This window comes from Schistocerca piceifrons, chromosome 7 (assembly GCF_021461385.2).
Source record: "Schistocerca piceifrons isolate TAMUIC-IGC-003096 chromosome 7, iqSchPice1.1, whole genome shotgun sequence".
Taxonomy (NCBI): domain Eukaryota; kingdom Metazoa; phylum Arthropoda; class Insecta; order Orthoptera; family Acrididae; genus Schistocerca; species Schistocerca piceifrons.
Genome location: NC_060144.1, coordinates 529064482 through 529087157, shown reverse-complemented (window position 1 = coordinate 529087157; position 22676 = coordinate 529064482).

Here is a 22676-nt window from a genome sequence, read left to right as displayed (position 1 = left end):
TGTTTTTACTATTTTAAATAAAATGGAACGCCGTGCTTCATAGCGACCACACTTTGTAAAATACTTCCAAACCAGAGATTATGGCACTCTGCAATACAACCGGTGTCCGAGGAGACAGTGAGAAACTACCGTATAGACCAGGCGTGAGACAGTCTTCGATACTGCCCGTGCACGTGTATCGCCCAGTAGGTCATGCCACACGGCTAAGGTATATTATTGTACTGATTCTTATGTCCTACGCCTGTTGCTCGTTTCTCACTTTGTACGCTTATATTAAAATTGAGCTGACCGCTATTCTCATTTTCTGTGTTTTCAACATTCCCAAGCGAAGGAAATTTTAGGAATGAATATTAAGTTTTTTTTAAACAGGTCTTTTTTTTAAAAAAAGAAAAATGGTAGCACTGATGGTATGGCAGATTGATACGCCGGTTATTTTACCTGGTTATTAGTAAAAAATTAAAAAAGCCTATTACAACCGAAACCAAACAAAAATGGGAAAATACCGGTTATTCAGAACTTAAATACCGGTATTGGTTTTAAACGGCAGGTTTTTCCCATTCTCACACGGCTTCTTCGCATGAGGCCATCACTCTGAGTGGCACGTAAGTTGCACTTCTTCAGTGGGCGAAACAAAACAGAAACTGGATGGTTGCCGACCGCGAACATGTAGTGTTGTCCTACTAGTCGCGAGTTGTCTTCTGTTCAACTGATAAAAAGTTGTCGACTGCACCGAAGTCCCGATGACCCATTTAACCCGCGGCTCAGGCCAGAGGAGTTCTGTGAGGTTTTGGGTGTGCTTTCCGCACCATGACCTGAGACCAGTCATTCAGGTCACCGTGAAAACGAACCAGGGTGTTTGTTTAACCATAGCCTGCCATGTTACCCTCTCTTCTGCATGTTCATGATGAGTACGCTGTGGACACTCCCGTCTCGTAAGATGACAACAGTCGTATTCGCACGGCTACAAGAAAACAGTGCCAGTACCGGATAGTTATATTTAAAATGCATTAACTACGGGAGGTATAACCTTGGTTGTAACTATCGTATGGCACCGAAACTTGGCAGATATGCGAATACGGCCAGCACGTGTGGCCGTGCGGTTCTAGGTGCTTCAGTCCGGAACCGCGTGACCGCTACGGTCGCAGGTTCGAATCCAGCCTCGGGCATGGATGTGTGTGATATTCTTAGGTTAGTTAGTTTTAAGCAGTTCTGAGTTCTAGGGGACTGATGACCACAGATGATAAGTCCAATAGTGCTCAGAGCCATTTGAACCATATTTTTGCTAATGCGTTAATGCGGAACCGATTTGCGCTGGAGAAATATTGGTTCCAATGTTGGCCACCAGGTGCAAATCTGGCACTGTACAGCGTCTCGTCGACGTCCCGATGATCACATGTAACGAACTTTGTAAGTGGCAGTTAATAACAACGTCAATGTTATGGCTTTCGCACTTATTTGACGTTTCCTGCTCTTCTACCCGCGTCCCGTTCCTAATCAATTACGTATGAAAACATTTCTACATGTCTTTCCTGAATTTACAGCTCCAGATTTGCACCTGGTGGCAAAAACAGGAAGTATTTTTTTTCTAGCCTATATCGGTTCCTCATAAACGCATCAAACATTACCAAGCTTCGTTCCCATGAGATAATTACAGCCCACACAGGATTTCTGCAAGTAGCTGCACTTTAATTATAACCACCCGATATTAAGAACACACTCGACAACTTTTATAAGGATAGCGTTATCGGTATCCTTGCCTGCAGACTACCTAACAGCAGATGCTGGCTGCCGGGTCTTAGCTTCTAGAATAGTGTTCGTCAAACTGAGGCCCCCGGGAAGCATGTTGTCTTCACATGTTCGTAGGACCCGCGGTTCGTAGCCGTATTTTATAATAATATGCTTCTAGCAGCTAACAACACAATCCAAAAACGTCAGCCACCTTTAAGATCTTCTGAAAAGTGTGTTTTTCTTGCTCAGTAAAAAAAGAAAGAATACCCTACAGAATAATATTTGACGATGTGCTTAATTTTAAATGACGGTGGTGAATTCGGCTGAGAGCTAAGTAAAGTTTGCCGCTTTTGTGGGCAGAGGGGGCAGCAGGGTTAATAGAAGTGTGAGAGAGAATATTTTATTGATTTTCATCATGATGATAACTCACTAGCTACACAACTAGCAGCGATCAGGTGATATGATACGAGAGTCAAAAGGAAGTAACGTGGAATCGACAACACGCATTGTAAAGAATTTCGTCTTCAAACGTAGTACTAGTTCGTACCAAATAAGATGAAATCAGATGAAGGATGTTGTAATATACAATGAGCAAAATGGCATTCCAATCATTTAGTAAGCATTTATGATCGTGTCTTAACATTGCAATCACTATTATTAACTAACATAAGATACTAATTTATGCAGGTTACTTAGTAATAAGAGCATCGATAGCGGAAGGTGTGGTAAAGTGGCCAGGACGAAAAAGTGGCCATTGTGTATTTTCTTGTCCTTAACAGTGCTGCTGCCTATCGAGAACTGGTCACACTAGTTCTTATAAATATCACCATTGTTGTCAGTCAGATTGACAGATGAATCTTGTCCCGGTATTTTTTATTAAAAACCTTTCTGTGACTCTTCAAGCTTACCCGGCGGATGTGTTACAAATAGTCTTCACAGGTTTGCCGCCGGAATTCGCACAACGTGATCCGGCGGCAAACCCGTGAAGACCATCTACCAAAATCCTTCCGATGAAATCTACTCGGGCTTCCATCCGGGTAGCTGCATCGAAAATCGGCGACGTTTCGATGAGTGTCATTCTTATCATCTCCTGGCGAATCTCATGTAGGGAAAGCCTACATTAACTTCCTGTTTTTGAATCGTCTCATCTAAAAGCAGTCTTTTATACTTGTCTTGTTACTTCACCTGTATGGAAATAAATAATTTTTTTTACAAAATCTCAAATGTAGCTCTTGTTACTTATTTCGGCTAGATAACTTCTTCTGTGAACCACTAATGCCCACATGGCGTCCAACCGGGAAAAGTGGCTACACTACTCTTCAGGAAAAGTGGCTTACGTGTCTGCCCCCAACAAGCGTAAGCTACTTTCAAAAAACACTCATAATACAACAGATAAAACTGACATCCAAGCCCTTTTATATTCAAACTTATGATCCACCATTCTGTCCCTTGGTGACAATTTGGAATTAAGTAAGTTGTATTATTTAAACCCGTCTGGTCCGTGTTGTATTTGGCCTAATACAAAAGTCCTATTGAAAATGAACTGCTGCAACCATTTAATTCTTTCAGATAGTGGTGCGTGAAAATGCCAGAGTAAATGTGCCCGGAAATCAGGAAAACAAACATATAATCCTGTTGCGACGGCGCTGGCCACAGTCCCCTCTTAGTTACGGAAAATTGGTCACTTTTTAAGCCTTCAGAAATGTGCATGCAATTGAAATATGTTTTGCTTTCAGTAAAAAAATATTTCATGTTATACCCTACAATATACAGATTGAAAATGGCTCAGCTGCAAGCCTTCATCGATAACCTGGTTTGGACGAGAATTGAACTTCTCTTTCAGTGACTATTTTAACTCCCCCTCCCCCCTTCCTATGCGGCCCGTGGTGTGCCCTGCGGTGTTAATATTCGCTCCTAAGTTTGACGACAACTGTTCTAGAACCTGCTGCAGACTCCCGCCATCTCCGGAGTTCAGGGCATTGTCGTGTAGCGGCGACCACGCGAGTTAAACAGCGAGGAAGCCAGCGCGCGAGGCAGTAGTGGCGCCGAATCGGTCGAGGGAACATGTCATGAAAGAACTGTGAGCGAAAGTGAATTGCAAAGCGCTTAGTAGGTTATTAAGAGATATATTTTGTTGGAATAGGAGTGCTGAATCTCAAGTGGCTTACTTGAAGCGGGTGACCTTTTCTTAAATATTGTCAGTATCATTAAAGGAATGAATGTGTTAGTGATGCGTGTTTTCCGTAGCTTGAAGGTGAATAAATGAAGAGAAAGGACATCATATTTTACACCCTAAGATAAAAACCAAAAAATAAATAAACGACGCATTACGAAGGAATTATCCGAATGGGACTGAAATCGGCATGCACAAATAATGGTGATGGGGTCTCACTTCGAAGTGGTGCTCATCACTGAAGACTCCAGACAGGGAGCTTCCAGGCCACTGGAGACGCTACGGGCAGAGGTGGAAAACCAGCCTGACTGCCGCCCACTATGCGACGCAACATCCGGAATGACGGTGTGGGATGCCATTTCTCTGCACAGCAGGGCCCCACTGACTGACAGCCGCTGCACCCCTACAGCATGGCGGTGCGTCGTCGATATTCTGCGCCCCGTTTTGTAGCCCTTCATGGCCAAGCATCCTCGGCTTGCATTTCAGCAACAGTTTCTATTCCTTATCTTCGTACTTATCAAACTCTGTCTTAGCCAACAACGTCGCTGGATCGCTCCTCACTCGAGAACGTTCCGAGCATTATGGGCTGGACCCTCCAACTAGCTAGGGATTTTGACGATCTATTTGTACCCCGCCTGGAAGGCGGTGCGTGGGTCTGCTCCTGAAAAGTGAAGTGTAGGCCGAACGTAGGAAGTGAGTAGGAGCAGGAAAATGTGAAATGCTCGGTACGGCACATAAAAGTGGTTTCACTATTTTAATTAACTTTGCGTACAGACGAGCACTTAGGTGCGAAGCCGTTCATCAATCAAACATCGGCTAGAAGGTACAAAGGCAAAATCTGTAGTGGCTCGCCCACTATGAAATAGAAACTATGTTGCTTGGTCGTCAACTCGGAATAAAATGGGCTGAATCCGGAGCGGAGTTCGTAGAGCTGCACAGCGCCTGCTAGAGGGCGCTGTCGTCGGTGATGGTATCTTAGTGACAACCTAGCAGAGCGCACCTACGTTGTGGCAGCGTAGCTATCAATACCACAGATCTAACGCGTCAGCTGGACATCATTTGGCACGATATCCCTCAAGAGGACGTCCAATAACTCTTTCAACCAGTGACGGACCGAATAAATGTTTGCATAAGTGCCAGAGGTGGACCAACAAGTTTTTGACTTGCTCAGTTTGTGAAACTCTGTCTCTTGAATAAATCATCCAGTTTTTCTAAAACTGTAATCATTTGTCTGTACATGTACGTCACATCTGACAATGTCCGTCTAATTCGTGTAATTCACTGGTGGTGCGTCTTTTCTTGCCTTATGATGTATTTCAGAAGAATAGTACCAACTCTCATGATTAATGTTGTAGCAGATAATTACAGTTATGCCAAGTACAGTTAGGCTACAATTTGACTTTCTGTGCGATCGTGGCTGAAGTAATTCATTTACCCTAAAGGCCAATAACCAGTCATAGGGTCGCGGTACGATATCTTAAACTTACGAGATGAGAACTTACTCAGTAGTGCTGAATCGCCCGATCTGAATCCCGCACAAAAGAGAAGTAGTTGTGTAGAGCGGCAGTTGAAGCGTAGCATTCAACATGCTCCCAATTTGGTAGTTCACGGGATCTATTGATCAGTGAGTGGCTTAAGCTGGATGTGGCATACCTGAGGAAGCGTGGGCTCTCATCTTCGTGTAATTGGGTCATTGTCAAGGCTGTAGCTGACTGGGCTTCATTTGACCCCAGACAAATGCAGTGGGCTGAGCACGGCAGCTGCGCGGGCCTACCTCAATCAATAACGTAACGCGAATTTGTAAATGTGTCTTTAGTAACACCTCAGTGTTGTCATAGCTATGTAGACGACTATTTTTTCCCCCGCAGCTGTTGGCGTTTCGCAGTTGAAAGCTGGCAATAGTGCTAAGTGCTGTCTGAGACCGTCTCACACCGCCTCGACTATAGTGGCGTTGTTACACGGTATAAGCGTGACGTGCCATGGGGGGTATTAAATTTTCCTTCGGTGTACTTAAGACGAGTTACAGCTTTGTCCAGCACAAGGTTCGAATGAGTGAAATCCTTGTAGAATTCAACTTCAACACTCTCTGGAAGAATATACGGGCCCTCAAATCACCTAAAATCCCTGTCTACGAATTAATTTCGCTTTTGGTATCCTGAATTGCACTAATAAAAATTTTTATCATGGCACCGCATATGTTGATATTTATTACGAGTTTCTGATTCAGGATTCCGTCTTTTTGTTATTAACTGAAGAACAGTTTATAAAAATTTCTGGAGGTGTTTCCATAAAGATGAGAGGTCAGTGAATCAGAGAAAAAGGCCTCATTTCACGTCTGCACACTCAGAGAAACTATTGGTTGGTTGGTTGGTTTTGGGGAAGGAGACCAGACAGCGTGGTCATCGGTCTCATCGGATTAGGGAAGGATGGGGAAGGAAGTCGGCCGTGCCCTTTCAGAGGAACCATCCCGGCATTTGCCTGGAGTGATTTAGGAAAATCACGTAAAACCTAAATCAGGATGCCGGACGCGGGATTGAACCGTCGTCCTTCCGAATGCGAGTCCAGTGTCTAACCACTGCGCCACCTCGCAGAGAAACTATTGTTGTGGGTCTTCACAGTGTGGCATTCCAACATAGGCCATTCATAATAATCAACCACATGATTCGTAAGCACTGAAGCTTTGCTGACTCTGTCCTTGCTTTGTTTCACGCTTAGACACACAAGTTTTATCTGTGACTGACGCTCTTGTTACCAGCAGTGTTATCTCCGATGCACGGGCGTTTACTTCACAGTATTGTGTAAAGTGATTTAAATTTGGGCAGCGGCTCACCGTGGAGATAGCTGAAGGTTGTCAGCTGAACTATCGGAAAAAGAAATAGTACTATCCCGGTTGCATGCCTGGAAAGATGATGGAATATTACATCAGCCCGGTAAATTTCAAGCAACAGAGTCCCATATTTGTTTAGGAAATTGTAGAATGAACTAAAATTTGGCCACGTGAATTTCAATCCGACAAACATGAGAGCCACTTTGGATCCTGTCAGCAACGAAGCGGTGCCAACCATTTTACGAGCTATAACCAAGTCTTGAATATTAAACGAAATTGAGATTTAAAAATGATATGTTAGCTGCTGCTCAGAATACTAATGTACGCCTGAAAATTCTAATTCCTGTTCAGCAAATTAAAGATCATAACACTGATTTCCAGTTGCTTTCAGTAATGATGAATTTAAATTTTAAGTTAGATGACACATTCGGTAGCACTTTATCCAGAGTAACGTGAGAGAAAAGTTATGTAAAAATCCAAATGTGGTGCGTGTGTTACGTAGTTACAGCTAAATGAAGAAGTGGAAGTAGACTTCAGTGAAGAGTCTTCATACGACTTTATCAAGAACTTGTACAGAGACAAATTAACTCTGTCCTCTGAGGGAGTAGTGTTGTCTGTTGGATTGGTGTAACAAACACTACCTGTATTTTTAAACAGTTTTCATTACCAATTTATATGACATGAGATAAACAGCTATCTCCTTCTCACAATTTAGCCATTAGAAGATAGATATAAAGTAGGTTCAGTTATGCTAGGTGTAAGTGTTTGCCCCACAAGAGAGTGTTGGGTGTACCTGAAGATGTTTCACTTTTTATACGCAAGATACTAATCGACAACTTGGAGAAAAAACGATTACAAATGAAAAAAGGATCAAACCATTTCCAAAAAACTTTTAAAAAATAGATTTGACCATAAATATAAGAATAAATACATAACTGCTGAAATCTTTATGAAAATAACTGTGACTTTGAAACTTGTTTAATTGCTGGAGTACTTTCAAATCTATGTCGTCTCTCTCTCTCTCTCTCTCTCTCTCTCTCTCTCTCTCTCTCTGTCTGCTGCCTCTCTCTCTGTGTGTGTGTGTGTGTGTGTGTGTGTGTGTGTGTGTGTGTGTGTGTGTGTTTTGGTCATAAACTAAATGCGTAATGTACTATGAATCTCGGAATGTCGTACTATAAACAAATTATTACAGAGCTATATAATCGTTCTGGGTGGTTTCAAATGTGCTCTAAAATCCTAATGTTAAAATGTATTTCCCTTTCATTTTGTGCAGTGCAACAGGTCTTACGTAATTAGAGGAGGAGATTACAGTTTTCATGTGTCTAAATGCTAATGAGTCTGCCGGTGAAGTTGGTTCTCCTGGTGAACTGCAGTTCTTACATTTTTGTGTAAAATACCCTTGAGAATAGAGCAACAGAAATGGTAAATGAGGGTATTCTATTAGTTGATTACATTAAAAGTATTCTTGTTAGCAAGAGAGTGAGTAAATTGCAGTTCATTAAGGAATTCTTTTAATTATTTGGTATCTATTAGGTCACAACTTTTGTTTTGCTTGATTACTTTAAATTCTAACTGCGGCCTATTGCTGGGGAACTTGTAGGTACCTTTCATATTAAGCGAAAAAAATTGTTGGGAGGAAAACGGTAGATTATATGTATCTGACAAAATTTCGAGAACGTTGTGTGAATCTGAGATTGGAGACCCTTTACTATCTCATTTCGACCCACCTTTCGTGAGGACTGTGACTTACTTCTTTTATACATAGGTGAATAGGGAACGCTTGGTAGGAAATTTGGCATCTGCTATTACAATTCTTCACTTAGTACACAGCTCTTCTACTATTTCTGTTTTTAGAAATGAAAACGAAAGGCGTTTTCAGAGTCGTTGATTCACGTACTTTCTATTTATTAGATTTTGTATCCGTTGTCATATCTTTCGTTTCAAAAGGGAGCAGTTACACGCGACTGACTGCATACATTGTACGATACATGACTGGTATCAGGATGTACCGTCCCTGGAAGCAGTATAAAGGTAATTTTGCCGTTTTGCTCGTTTTTCTTCTTACAGAAAACGTGGAAGACGACTCATTGAAATACAGTTTGTATTATTAGAAGATTTACACGTTGCTACAATCAACAATTAAGTAATGCACGTAGCTCACTCCCCGCCAGAAGACGGTCGCTGGAACTCGGGAAGGTGAATTTAGATGAGCTGTATTTCACAACAAATTACGGCCCCAAAAGTGTTTAGATCAACGTTACTGCAATGTTGCTGCGATAAAGGGGGATATTGCTGTATGACAAGGCAGTATTGCTGATGGAGCAAGCTGTTGCAGATAGTCGTCAAGCTATGGACATGGAGTTGCTTTTGTCTACCAAGGGCGGACGATATTTCTTATCGCCGTGCCTTTTCTCCCTCTTTCCTCGTCTATAAATGCTTCTATCTCACGCTCAGCCTCGCTTGCTCTTTCTCGCATCAGCAGTTCTGCGGGTGCCAAGTGACGTAATCTCAGCTCCAAAACAACATTATTTTGTTTGAATAAGTTAGTTTTTGATATTACTCCTCCGAAAAATGGCCCCCAAGAAGAACGTCGTAGTAGTCCGTTTTTTCAGGAGTATGAAGAAACGAGAGAGCCGTGAATTTCATTTATATGACACTTGCATCTGCGACCTCTGAGTTAACGAACATTGAGCTCTCATTTAAATACATGGCTGAAAGAGTCAGCCTACAGGAATTGTGAAACGAACCCTGTCGACCAGGACCGCGTGCTACAAAGGGCGTAGATTCACCACGAGATGGGGAAACTCACAGGCGTCTATTGTCTGTTGAGGGCTAGTGAGACAGACGGGAACCTACGACATAGGGAAACCCAGTAGAAGCCGTTTGTGGCCAAGGAAACGTAACAGTGTTAAATATGGCGGACCTAAGATCGACCATAAAGGGAAACATTTATGAAAACCATTTAATTCTTTAGTAATGCAGGAAATCAAGCCACAGTAATTTTAATGTGCCACCCTCCATAAATTTGCATGGTGATCCCAATTAAACTTTAATACTGATCATATCTATAATAGTTTCGGATTTACTGTTAAAGTGAAATTCACAAGTTTTGTAAGAGAGACCTGAATTTTAACGATCGACATTTCATATAGAAGCTCATCATTAAAATGACAGACATTGTAAATATCAACTCTGCAACTTTATTTGTTTATAAGATATGGTACATTTATGTTATCAGTATTTTCAGTTAAGCATCAGACTATCATTTCCTCCACACAAAAGACATTGAACGATGACAGCACGACACCTTATTGAATCATTAGGTAATAGAATATTTGTTGTAAAGCTTAGTGCATAATAGCTACTTTTCTTCTTTATTTATTTATCAGGAAGCATATACGTGCAAGGCTAATGGCCATGTCATTCCAAGATAAGAAGGAAATAGTATTAGTTTTATGTAAAAGAATTTAACATTTATTATGTAATGAATATTATTTTTACTTTATTTAGAACGTGAAAGTGGTCAAGCTTTGATTATTTAAAATTGTTAAATTGTAAAATAATATAGAATAATCTGTAGCCAATCAGATGGACGACTTCAGGAAAGGGAACTGCCCTGCTCAGTTGAGCGAGAATATTCGATGCACGGGAAACACGTCCGGGGACAGGCAGAGGAAGTGCTGGTGCAGACGCGAAAGCGGACAGTTCGGCTGGAGACACCAAAGGGTACAGTATTGGTGCAGACGCGAAAGCGGACGGTTGGTCTTTAGGCAGCTAGGAAGTGACTTGGAAAATTTCGCGTTGCGTGGTATCGCGGGACTCCGAGCGGTGAGCAGCCGTGCGCCTGGTGTGAATAACTTTTCGCGAGGATAACGAGGTGGAATAATAGACTTTTATTTCGCGATGAGATTGTGAATGATCGAACTGCGTCAAATTATGCTCTCGAGTGTTACAGTAACTCTAAATACTACCACTTTCGCTATTAGTTTGCTTTCTGAATAAACTCTATTCTAACCAAATCGCAACTGTGTGAGCTACATCATTTATGAGTCGTTAATTTAGTTCCCAATATTATGATTACTGTTATTACCAGAGGGTTGGAACTTTAGTAGTGGCAACTATTTATTTACGACTCGTACAAAATAGATGCGTGTTTATAAGGTTTATTGACCTTCAAAGTAGTCACCAGCATTGTGTATGATCCGTTGCGAGCGATGTGGAGGTCGTAGGATACTCTCAGCAGTGACAGTTGTGTTGACACTTCGATGATGATGATGATGATGATGAAGATGATGATGATGATGTTTGGTTTGTGGGACGTTCAACTGCGCGTTTATCATCGCCCGTACAAATTCCCAACCTTTGCTCAGTCCAATCTCGCCACTTTCATGAATGATGATGAAGTGATGAGGACAGCACAAACACCCAGTCATCTCGAGGGACGCGAAAATCCCTGACCCCGCCAGGAATCCAACCAGGGACCTCTTACTAGGGAAGCGAGAACGCGACTGCGAGACAATGAGCTGCGGACTGACAGTTCGAACGGAGCGGTCTATAGGTCGACGAATTTGTAGCACTTCTGCATCGAGTTGAACTTACGAGGGCTTAGGTCAGGGGAGTGGTGGTGGTGGTGGTGGTGGTGGTGGTGGTGGGTAGTGTTTAACGTCCCGTCGAAAACGAGATCATTAGAGACGGAGCACAAGCTCGGGTTAGGGAAGTATTGGGAAGGAAATCGGCCGTGCCCTTTCAAAGGAACCATTTTGGCATTTGCCTGAAACGATTTAGGTTCAAATGGTTCAAATGGCTCTGAGCACTATGGGACTTAACATCTATGGTCATCAGTCCCCTAGAACTTAGAACTACTTAAACCTAACTAACATAAGGACAGCACACAACACCCAGCCATCACGAGGCAGAGAAAATCCCTGACCCCGCCGGGAATCGAACCCGGGGACCCGGGCGTGGGAAGCGAGAACGCTACCGCACGACCACGAGATGCGGGCTACGATTTAGGGAAATCACGAAAACCTAAATCAGGATGGCTGGAGACGGGATTGAACCGTCGTCCTCCCGAATGCGAGTCCACTTCGCTAACCACTGCGCCACCTCGCTCGGTGGTCAGGGGAGTGCAGTAGGTGGTATAGCACTTAGCAGCCGCACCAGTCAAACAAATCAGCAACAGCTTGCACTGTACGAACATGAGCATTGTCGTGCAAAATGATGGACAGGTCCTGCAGAAAGTGTAACGACTTCTGTCTCTACGCTGTTCATTCACTCTCCTGACTTCAGCCCTCTTAAGTTCAACTCGATTTTTAAACTGAAAGAAACACTTCACGGAATTCGCTGCAGATCTGCTACAAATTCGTCGGGCAATAGACCGCGCCGCTCAAACTGTCTACACAACTGGCATTGCTAAGAGTATCCTACGACTTCATCGCTGGCAGCGGGTTATACACACGGATGGTGACTACTCTGAAGGTCAGTAAAACTTTGAAACACGTATCTATTTTGTACGAGTTGTAAATAAATAGTTGCCATTATTAAAGTTCCAGCCCTCGTATGTTATATTAACTTTGTATTTCGCAAACTTGCCATCAGCCAGACAATTTAACCAAAGGATGGCAAGTACCTAATTTACGGCTTGTAATGCGACACGTACGGTTCAACCTGTGGACGAGTTTGAGACAAGACATTTCGACGAAGAGAAACCGAATGTGAGCCCGAACATCTTTTTGATGTTAGCTCGCAGACCGGAGCTGTGGAACACAGAAAATCCTACACACGAAGATCACAATGTGAAAAAGACGATCTGCCTTAGTAATAAATTTGCATTAGGGGGCCATAATAGTATTCCGATTTAGTTGTTATGACTTACAATACGTTTTCGAAGCTTCGTCACGCGTGTTTTCATGTTTTTCGGCAGCAAACTTCCTTTTTTTAAATTACGATTTTATATGCATTATTTTTCATGTCCCGTAACTCTGGTTGTAAGTGCATCTCATTTGCTGTCAAACCACATTAAAATATTAACGTAAACATATGATTATTGTTTTAGACTGTGTTAAGGAATTCCTTGTGCTCCGTCATTACAACGTTGTAAATGTCTGGTATCAAAAGACATATTGATGTGAACTGCGTGTTAAAGACGTACATAAAAGTTATTTATGAATCACACGTAGCCAGTAACTGAAAGGTGATGGCCAATCTGGTTGTTAGTAGTTTACAGTCTTTCCTATTGGTTATTGGTCTTAACAGTTCCCGAAGGAATTGCTTTTACGATGTACTCAAAGTCGTGTCATCAATTCGGGAAAGCTAGGTACTCGATACCCAAGTCGAGGAGAGTCTCACACATCTCCACTAACTCGCTATCGTCCATTTCCAGACTGTGGCCCCTATAAACAAGTCTGGCCCAGAAATATATTGCTGCAAACATTGCCGGTCAACAGTGGCTGGCAGTATTGCCGTTCATATAGCTGCACTTCGGTTGACGCTGTAGTTTTTCCAGGCAACATTACCTGACTACACTAGACTGGCGGATTATTTTGTTCTTGATGGAGTTGTGGAGTAGCCGTTATCACATAGATAATTAAATTGTGGGTTCGTTTGGAGTACAGGATTTTTTTGCAAACGACCGAACTTTTGCAGAGAAGACAAATACTGTATTTAAATCTTCTGCTGACGAATTTTAAAATGATTGCGATATCATTGCTGTAAATGGAGACTGAAAGAATACAAGAAAGTAACACTGTTTATCAGACGAACACTAACAAACCCTCGGTACAAAAAATGGCTCTGAGCACTATGCGACGTAACTTCTGAGGTCATCAGTCGCCTAGAACTTAGAACTACTTAAATCCAAGGTTACTAAATAATAAGGTTGGGCAGTAAGCGCTCTGCTCTGCCATTGGCTGGCCTAGTGACGTCAGCGTGGAAGCAAGCGCTCACAAGCAGACGACACGGCATGCGCGTTTACGTCAAGTTTTTGGCGGAAGATTTTGTTTATACCAGAAATGAGATGTCTAAACTGCTTTTCTGCTGCTAAAATATTACAGTTAAAACTGATGAGTTATATTCTTTCGCAGCTTATGCCTCACACATCGGTAAAATGTCAGATCATAACCACACTGACACACACTTGAAATTCGAAACCTCGGCTCACATAAATCAGAAACTATTCATTTAATCGCATTGAAATGAATTTACTAAAGAGCTCGAAGTTGCACACACTTCTTTGTAAGAACTGCATTCCTTCTTTCTAAAGCCGCTATAGTATTCATCAAAGTAACTTTAACTGTGTCTCAAAAAAAAAAAAAAAAAAAAAACTCTCATCTGTACATGTGCTCTTATTATGATGTTTCTTATATGATGACAGCTTTTCCAGAGTTTCCAGAGATTTCTTATGTAGTTCTCGTTTCTTATACTGTTTGGTTCTGTCTTCTGTTGCGGGTGACACATTGACAGTCGTACTACTGCACGGCAAATTGCGCGAAGGAACTGCATCTGGCTTGAGCATTCTTTTTCGGGGCAAATTAAGCAATTCAGACTGTAAATCCCTTAAGTAATCTGTTTCTGCGAAATGGCGAGAACATATTCTTGCATGCGCAACATTTACACTGTCTTTCGCTCAACATTTCGACAACCATAGTTTTTGTAATGTTTCATTACGCGGGAAACTGTGATACATTACGTCAGTTCCCTTTGTGCTCCAGTTGTAGGAAAAACAGCCCGTTACAGCAAAGCCTGGCATTGTAAAAATTAATTTTCTCACTCACTTGTAGATTCTCCAATAGGAATTTCACAGGACGAACCATAAACTATAGAGCTGGCGAACACAATGTTGATTCCGCTGTCCACTATCGCTAACTATTTCAGTTCCGAATCAAATTTCAATTACAGCAAAAACCGTCAACACTCCCGAATTCCGAATGTTTCCGCTGTTGACTGAGTACCTCAGATGAAAGAACTCAATCAAAATACTCCTTCAAACACAAAACAACACAAGAAAAACAATCACACACAATTCGAACTGTGTACTGTTTGGCACAGCTGCTTCCACCGTGACGTCATGCACACAACTGAGAAAACACGTTGCTTTCTGCGCATAGCTTTCTGCGCCCCCCTGCTTGAACCTAACCAACCTAAGGGCATCACACGCATCCATGCCCGAGGCAGGATTCGAACCTGCGTTCGGCTCCAGACTGAAGCGCCTAGAGCCGCGCGGCCACTCCGGCCCGCCCCCCACGCTACAGTAGGGACTGGAAGTACTTGTGTCTTTCGCTTATATGGTACATCTATTCTTATTTGACAGCATTGTAATTGTTCGATACGTCTTAACCATTTGTTTTTTTTAAAATGGACTTGTAGTCCGGGGTGATATGTTACAATGCAGCGTCACCGGTCTATTGCGGTCTAGCTGTGTTGGTGAGGCGGTGAATTTCCACAGGGCAGTGACTCCGTCACTGCAATTCGCTTTGGGGGTGTGGCGGTGGGACTTGTTGTCCCGTACCACCCTCTGACGGTGATGGTACTGCATGAGTCAGGCAGAAATATTTTGCCTAACATGGAGCGTCACCGGTCAATTGCGGTCTAGCTGTGTTGGTGAGGCGGTGAATTTCCACAGGGCAGTGACTCCGTCACTGCAATTCGCTTTGGGGGTGTGGCGGTGGGACTTGTGGTCCCGTACCACCCTCTGACGGTGATGGTACTGCATGAGTCAGGCAGAAATATTTTGCCTAACATGGGCGAGTGAAGGTGTGGCGGTGGGACTTCCAGGGCAGGGGTGAGAATGAGATAAAATTATTTTGCCAACACAAACATTCAGCTGCGAGCGAAGAAAACCTCCTACCCGACCGGGACCCACCGATCGAGAGGTAGCGTCCCTAATCACTAGAACATGAGATACGAGCGAATTGCTGGTGAAATGAAGTTACTTCAGTGGGAACCAATCGCCAGTCACCTTTGCAATGGAAACTTACTGGCATTTGCTTGACTTCATCTAGAGAAATCGCCAAAAACATAATACAGTATGACCAGACGTGATTATATACACTGTGATGAGGGGTGGCAATGTCACTATGATGATGACTACGGTCCACTCTTACGAAATTTTGTAGTTACCATAACAGGTTCAGATCGCAAATATTCGTTTTTTGTTTTCATAATGACGCCAACGATGACCCGACATTTCAGTTCATGTTTTTTCACCATTTTGTCATGATTTCACTGTATGTGACGATGTCATTTATTTTATTAGGTTAGTCTCATAACTTCATGAAGACAGATAGGGGATGGTCATAATTACTGAATAAAAATGTATTAGCAATCAGGGACTATTGTGGTATTTGCAAAATGTTACACACGCCGGGCTACAACAGTACGTCCAGTATTTTAGTCACAGTGCTAGTTCACATGAGGAATCATTCCGGCCAATAATATAAAGATGTGAAACGTTCGTTTTGAGAATAGGGTGCTTTCCTTTGTCTGGGATACGTTAAGGTAGTAAATAAGAGCTAAATGAGAAAGCTGTACCGACACATTACAAGAGAGCCCCAAGCGAATTCAGAGCACATTTCTCCAGCTCCAAATTATATCTGGTGCAGAGGTACGTGAAATCCTACATTCATGTTACAGAAACGTTCCAGGCCTTACACACTTACAAACCGAATATTTATCTAACGATTACTGCTGAGTGGCTGCTGTTCCTAACAGCATTCCATATAAGCAAACCAATTGCGTCTTCCCCTGTGAGTACTAGTACTTTAGGCACATGAACTGTGCACAGCTTTGTTTAAAATGAATAGCTCGATGTAGTTACAGGGTCGAACCGCACACGTCTGCTTTCATGCCATACCGCTAATTCGCTGCAAATAATAACCTGTAGCTGCGATCCTGCAGTCAAATAGTCTTTGCACTGGGTAGAATTGCAAGTTAATATACTAAACAGAAATATAAAATAAACGTTAAATGAAAAATTTAATAACAAGTGTTCTATTTTAACGAAAAATAGTTTGGACAAGAAGAGAATAGAAGCTTTCGAAATGTGGTGCTACAGAAGAATGCTGAAGATTAGATGGGTAGATCACATAACTAATGGGGAAGTATTCAATACGATTGGGGAGAAGAGATGTTTGTGGCACAACTTGACCAGAAGAAGGGATCGGTTGGTAGGACATGTTCTGAGGCATCAAGGGATCACCAATTTAGTATTGGAGGGCAGCGTGGAGGGTAAAAATCGTAGAGGGAGACCAAGAGATGAATACACTAAGCAGATTCAGAAGGATGTAGGTTGCAGTAGGTACTGGGAGATGAAAAAGCTAGCACAGGATAGAGTAGCATGGAGAGCTGCATCAAACCAGTCTCAGGACTGAAGACCACAACAACAACAACAACCATTTTAATAATGATGAGGTTTCTATTCTAAGGTCTGTAATTGAAGTAACCGACAAAGAATTGTGTTGAATAACGTTAATTGAAGGAAGGACATCTCAGATAAACGGGAAGTGATCCTAAAATATTCGGTTAAAATACAGACAGAAAATACCTTCATAAAATGCAGTGAAGTTAAGTTGAGAGCGTTACAAGAATGGTAACAAAAATCCCCAAAGTAAATTGTCAGCAAAGATACGCGGAAACTAAGTCCATATCGACCAGCTCAAAACAGTTCTGAGCTCAACATTGTGGTTTAAGCATTAATACACACGATGCAAATAATAGTAACTCAGACAGATTCTCTGTCTATCCTCAGTCCCGTAATAGAGTTCCTGCGTTTGATCAGCCCCGCAAGATCTGGTCACCTCTGAACCGGCTAGGAAATTGGTATGGAAGATGTGCTGACTCATTCTTCAAATGGGGACTGCTGTCTTCTGCAGCATGTGGCTGCGGCGCGCCTAAGCAGACCATCCAACACGTCAGAGAAGAATGTAGTGCCAGAGCGTTCAGTGGGACTTTGAAGAATTCCTCATGGCATCCCAACAATCTATTAAATATATACTAGGACTAGATGTTTGTCTGTGAATTTATGTGATGTAGAATAACGTGATCCAGTACTGAAATGTACTTAAATGCCATACGCTAAATAAATAAAAATCCTTAGTACAAATTAGAATCCTACTAAGGAGCACATTCATTCCTCTCAAACTATAACGACCTTTCCGAAACTAAAGTTTGGTAGCAGCCGTTCACGGCCCAGAATGAAACATCTCCACGATAGAATACCATTCGTCAGCACAGTCAGGTTTGTCTTCTTCTTATTCTTCTTCTTCTTCTTCTTCCAGATCTCGCCTAAAAGTGTCCACAACCGCTTCCTTCTGCTGTTCACTCCAAGAAGTTCCAGTCTCCATTTGACTACTGTCGTGTTCCGCTACTGTCCGCTTTTCCACTGGCTGACGGCCGCCCCCACGAAAAATTAATATTCTGAAGTGCTGCAGACTGCATCAGGCTCATCGTGACCACTTCCTCCATACTAAACTAATATATTACAGCAATGTCAAAATAAAGAAATATTATAAACTTTCGTCACACACAGATCATTCACTGTATGTATAAACAAATGTTTCTCATTATATAACTAAGTTGGTTTTCTCGCACAAGTGTGCCCACAATAAATGAGAACAGATTTCCCTTGAATTTTGTTATTCAAGTCTGCTTGTAAGAAGCATGTGTTGCTACTCTAACCAAAGTTGTGTCATCTAATACATGTGACTGACCACTTCTTCAATTACAATTACATTGTATTATCGGTAGTAATACATACTGAAATAAAATTACTGGCACAGTAGTAAAATGTTAATTAAGTAAATACGCAAGTGTGACAAACTGTGAGGTATTCATGCTGTATTCATCTGCTGTGTAATAGCGGACGATATGATGTTCTGACTAACATTTTCACAATGAAAAGATAAAAAATGTAATAATTGGCAAATGGCGCTGAGCACTATGGGACTTAACATCTATGGTCATCAGTCCCCTAGAACTTAGAACTACTTAAACCTAACTAATCTAAGGACAGCACACAACACCCAGCCATCACGAGGCAGAGAAAATCCCTGACCCCGCCGGGAATCGAACCCGGGAACCCGGAATGTAATAATTCAAGATATAAAATGTAGATGGATAGCTTTCAGAGATGATAGCTATGGTGCAGTGCTATGACGTCAGATATCGTATGTTGAAATAGCATGAAGCAATTGCTGTTGTTTGTTGAAGTTGTGGTCTTCAGTCCTAAGACTGGTTTGATGCAGATCTCCATGCTACTCTATCCTCTGCAAGCTTCTTCATCTCCCAGTACCTACTGCAACCTACATCCTTCTGAATCTCTTTAATGTCATCTCTTGGTCTCCCTCTACGATTTTTACCCTCCACGCTGCCCTCCAATACTAAACTGGTGATCCCTTGATGCCTCAGAATGTGTCCTACCAACCGATCCCTTCTTCTAGTCACGTTGTACCACAAATTCCTCTTCTCCCCAATCCTATTCAATATCTCCTCATTAGTCATGTGATGTACCTATCTAATCTTCAGCATTCTTCTGTAGCACCACATTTCGAAAGCTTCTATTCTCTTCTTGTCCAAACTATTTATTGTCCATATTTCATTTCCATACATGGCTACACTCCATACAAGTACTTTCAGAAACGACTTCCTGACACTTAAATCTATTCTCGATGTTAACAAATTTCTCTTCTTCAGAAACTCTTTACTTGCCACTGCCAGTCTACATTTTATATCCTCTCTAATTCGATCATCATCAGTTATTGTGCTCCCCAAATAGCAAAACTCCTTTACTACTTTAGGTGTCTCATTTCCTAATCTAATTCCCTCAGCATCAACCGACTTAATTCTACTACATTCCATTACCCTCGTTTTGCTTTTGATGACGTTCATCTTCTATCCTTCTTTCATGACGCTGTCCATTCCGCTCAACTGCTCTTCCAAGTCCTTTGCTGTCTACGACAGAATTACAATGTCATCGGCGAACCTCAAAGTTTTTATTTCTTCTCCACGGATTTTAATACCTACTCCGTATTTTTCTTTTGTTTCCTTTACTGTTTGCTCAATATACAGATTGAATAACATCGGGAAGAGGCTACAACCCTGTCTCTCTCCCTTCCCAACCACTGCTTCCCTTACATGCCCCTCGACTCTTATAACTGCCATCTGCTTTCTGTACAAATTGTAATAGGCTTTCGCTCTCTGTATTTTACCCCTGCCACCCTCAGAATTTGAAGGAGAGTATTCCAATCGACATTGTGAAAAGCTTTCTCTGAGTCTACAAATGATAGAAACGTGGGTTTGCCTTTCCTTAATCTAGATTCCAAGATAAATCGTAGGGTCAGTATTGCCTCACGTGTTCCAATATTTCTACGGAATCCAAACTGATCTTCCCCGAGGTTGGCTTCTGCTAGTTCTTCCATTCGTCTGTAAAGAATTCGCGTTAGTATTTTGCAGCTGTGACTTATTAAACTGATAGTTCGGTAATTTTCACATCTGTCAGCACCTGCTTTCTTTGGGATTGGAATGAAGCAATTAGGAATTGTTTATTCAGAGGTTCATTGTGAACCTGTTTATTCGCTGTCAAACATTAACTTCTGTAGTTTTAAAGATATTGTCGTATTGTTACGTCATTAGATGTGCCTCACTTTTCGGAGCACGAAGATGTATTTAGATTTGCTTCAATACTTGACTGTGAATTACAGATTCTTGAAGTGCCGCAAGAAGCCATCTTTTAGCTTGTCTGACACTCTGCCATTTTTGATGCATTCCCTAGACAAATTCCATGAGAGCTTGTAACGCCGGAAATGCATATCCTCCTATTTCCATCTATTGTACTATAATTTTTTTTCCTTATTTTGTTACCTGAAGATATGAGGTTTCTGTGTCTTTGTATATTCTAATTGTTTTACTATTTGTATAAATATGCATTTCTGTCGATGTATAATTGGTTCGTTTTGTAAATATTATTTGTATTTTTACGCTGGGTCTTGCCTAGGGAAAACAATGCTACCGAACGAATATATCGATAGGTCGTGTGGAGAACCAAAGTGTTTAGGATCTTTGGTAGTGTGAACTCGGCCGCATGGAGCGCGGGCAGAGGGTGTCTGGCTGGGGTAGGGCGGTGGAGCAGGTGTGTTGTGTGTCGCTCCCGCGAGTTGCCGCGCTTTCGGGGTTTGGCAGCATGTAATCGCGCTCGACTTGCTATAATAGTTTCTGACACGGTGTCGCGGACGGGAATCATTAGCTGGCGCACATCAAGAGCCCGTTTCGCCTGTTGACCGTGTCGAGAAGAAGGCGCGCCAACATCCAGCTTCTGCAACAGCGACGGTCGACAATGAATGACTGTCGCCACCTCCTCGATCGACGGCTTCAAACCTTCAATCAACCAACAAGGAAGACTGGAAGCACGTAAAGTTTTGGAACTGTATGGCAGACCTCAGCTTTTAAAACTGTTGCATCACAAAAATACAGCAACTTAACATGAACCTTTGTTGCTCATTGTCCCAATTGCATTACCAAGCAGGGTCCCTTCCTTTTCTGGAATGAACCCGAGTGTCGTTGAAATTCAAACGCCAGCATTAAAGTAATATTATTCCATTTCACTGCTTTAATTTCAAAGTTATTATTGTCAATTGTTCAGAATCATTTAATTCAAGTTCAAAGTTAAATCTCTCATTTCTAAATTGCGTAGATTCAAGTAGCTTTTGAAATGATTGTTGAGGTAGCCCAAGACTAACCTTATTTTATTGAATTTCGTAGTGCTTCAGAAACAAAGTTCACTATTAATTTCAGTCACTAAATTAACTTTCAATTTTCCGGTTTTATTAATTCTTTTGCTAAATTAAGTCAGAGTGTAGCGAAATTTATTACTTCTGACAAACATTCAGTTTTCACACAACACGCTTTTAGTGCTAATTATACGTGCATTACTCTTTCATTTTCAGTTATTATAGTAGTAGTCCATGGGACTGGCGAAAGTCATTTTCCCCAAATCTCAAATATCTAATTAACGCCTATTAATTGCTAACGTGACGACCACATTTTTCCCTTTCATTTATATGTAACCCTTTCCTCCCTCTTTACCGACAGATTACCTTCGGTGACGATTGCTTTTCCCAAATATCCATTAGGTACACGCGGTTTAATTTTTCACTGTCATTAAGGTCGATAAGCGAGGAGGAGGTTACAAGCTAGAGCCGTGCAAATTCCAAGCTTTTGGGATTGACCCGTTTCCTGCGACGCGCTTCTTTTGTCTGCATCTCAGGTCCCCTCAGTGCCAGCCCTAGGTGGACGAAAAATTCTCCCGCACACTCGGTAACTTTACAATGGAAACAATTTTTGTAGTTTGTTTGATGGTGAACGTATGTAGGCTGCTGTACTGTGAGATATACCAAGGACGCTAGTGCAAAGTGCGAAGTGATGGAACCGTTACGTGCAACCTGTAAAATTTGCGGACTTGCTGATACCACATGAGCTGATACTACAGACTAACTAAATTAAGTTTCGAATACAACTGAGTTTCCTCTTGGCTTGATGTAAGTGACGTTTTAAGAACTAGAAACAATTGTGAAGTGATCCTTGTTTGGAAACATTCTGTGAATTTTTCAAAATTGTCAAGATGTATGACGATAAAGTACAAAACGAAATGGCAAGGAGAAATAACGAGAAGAGACCAGAAGATGTCGCTGCCAGATGCCTAACGCATGGGGACCACAGATTTCACCCAAACTTATAGACCTACCTGTTCACTCCATCCTATCTATTTCTGATGCATATTTGGTGCACATTCAGATAAATTTAAAGTACTTTTTCCAGTATGTATGTACGTGCATATGTATGTGTGTGTGTGTGTGTGTGTGTGTGTGTGTGTGTGTGTGTGTAGTCCTTAGACGTGCACTACACACAACTTTGTTGCACGAGTACACGGGAACGAGTTCCCTACATCACTGCGTGGAC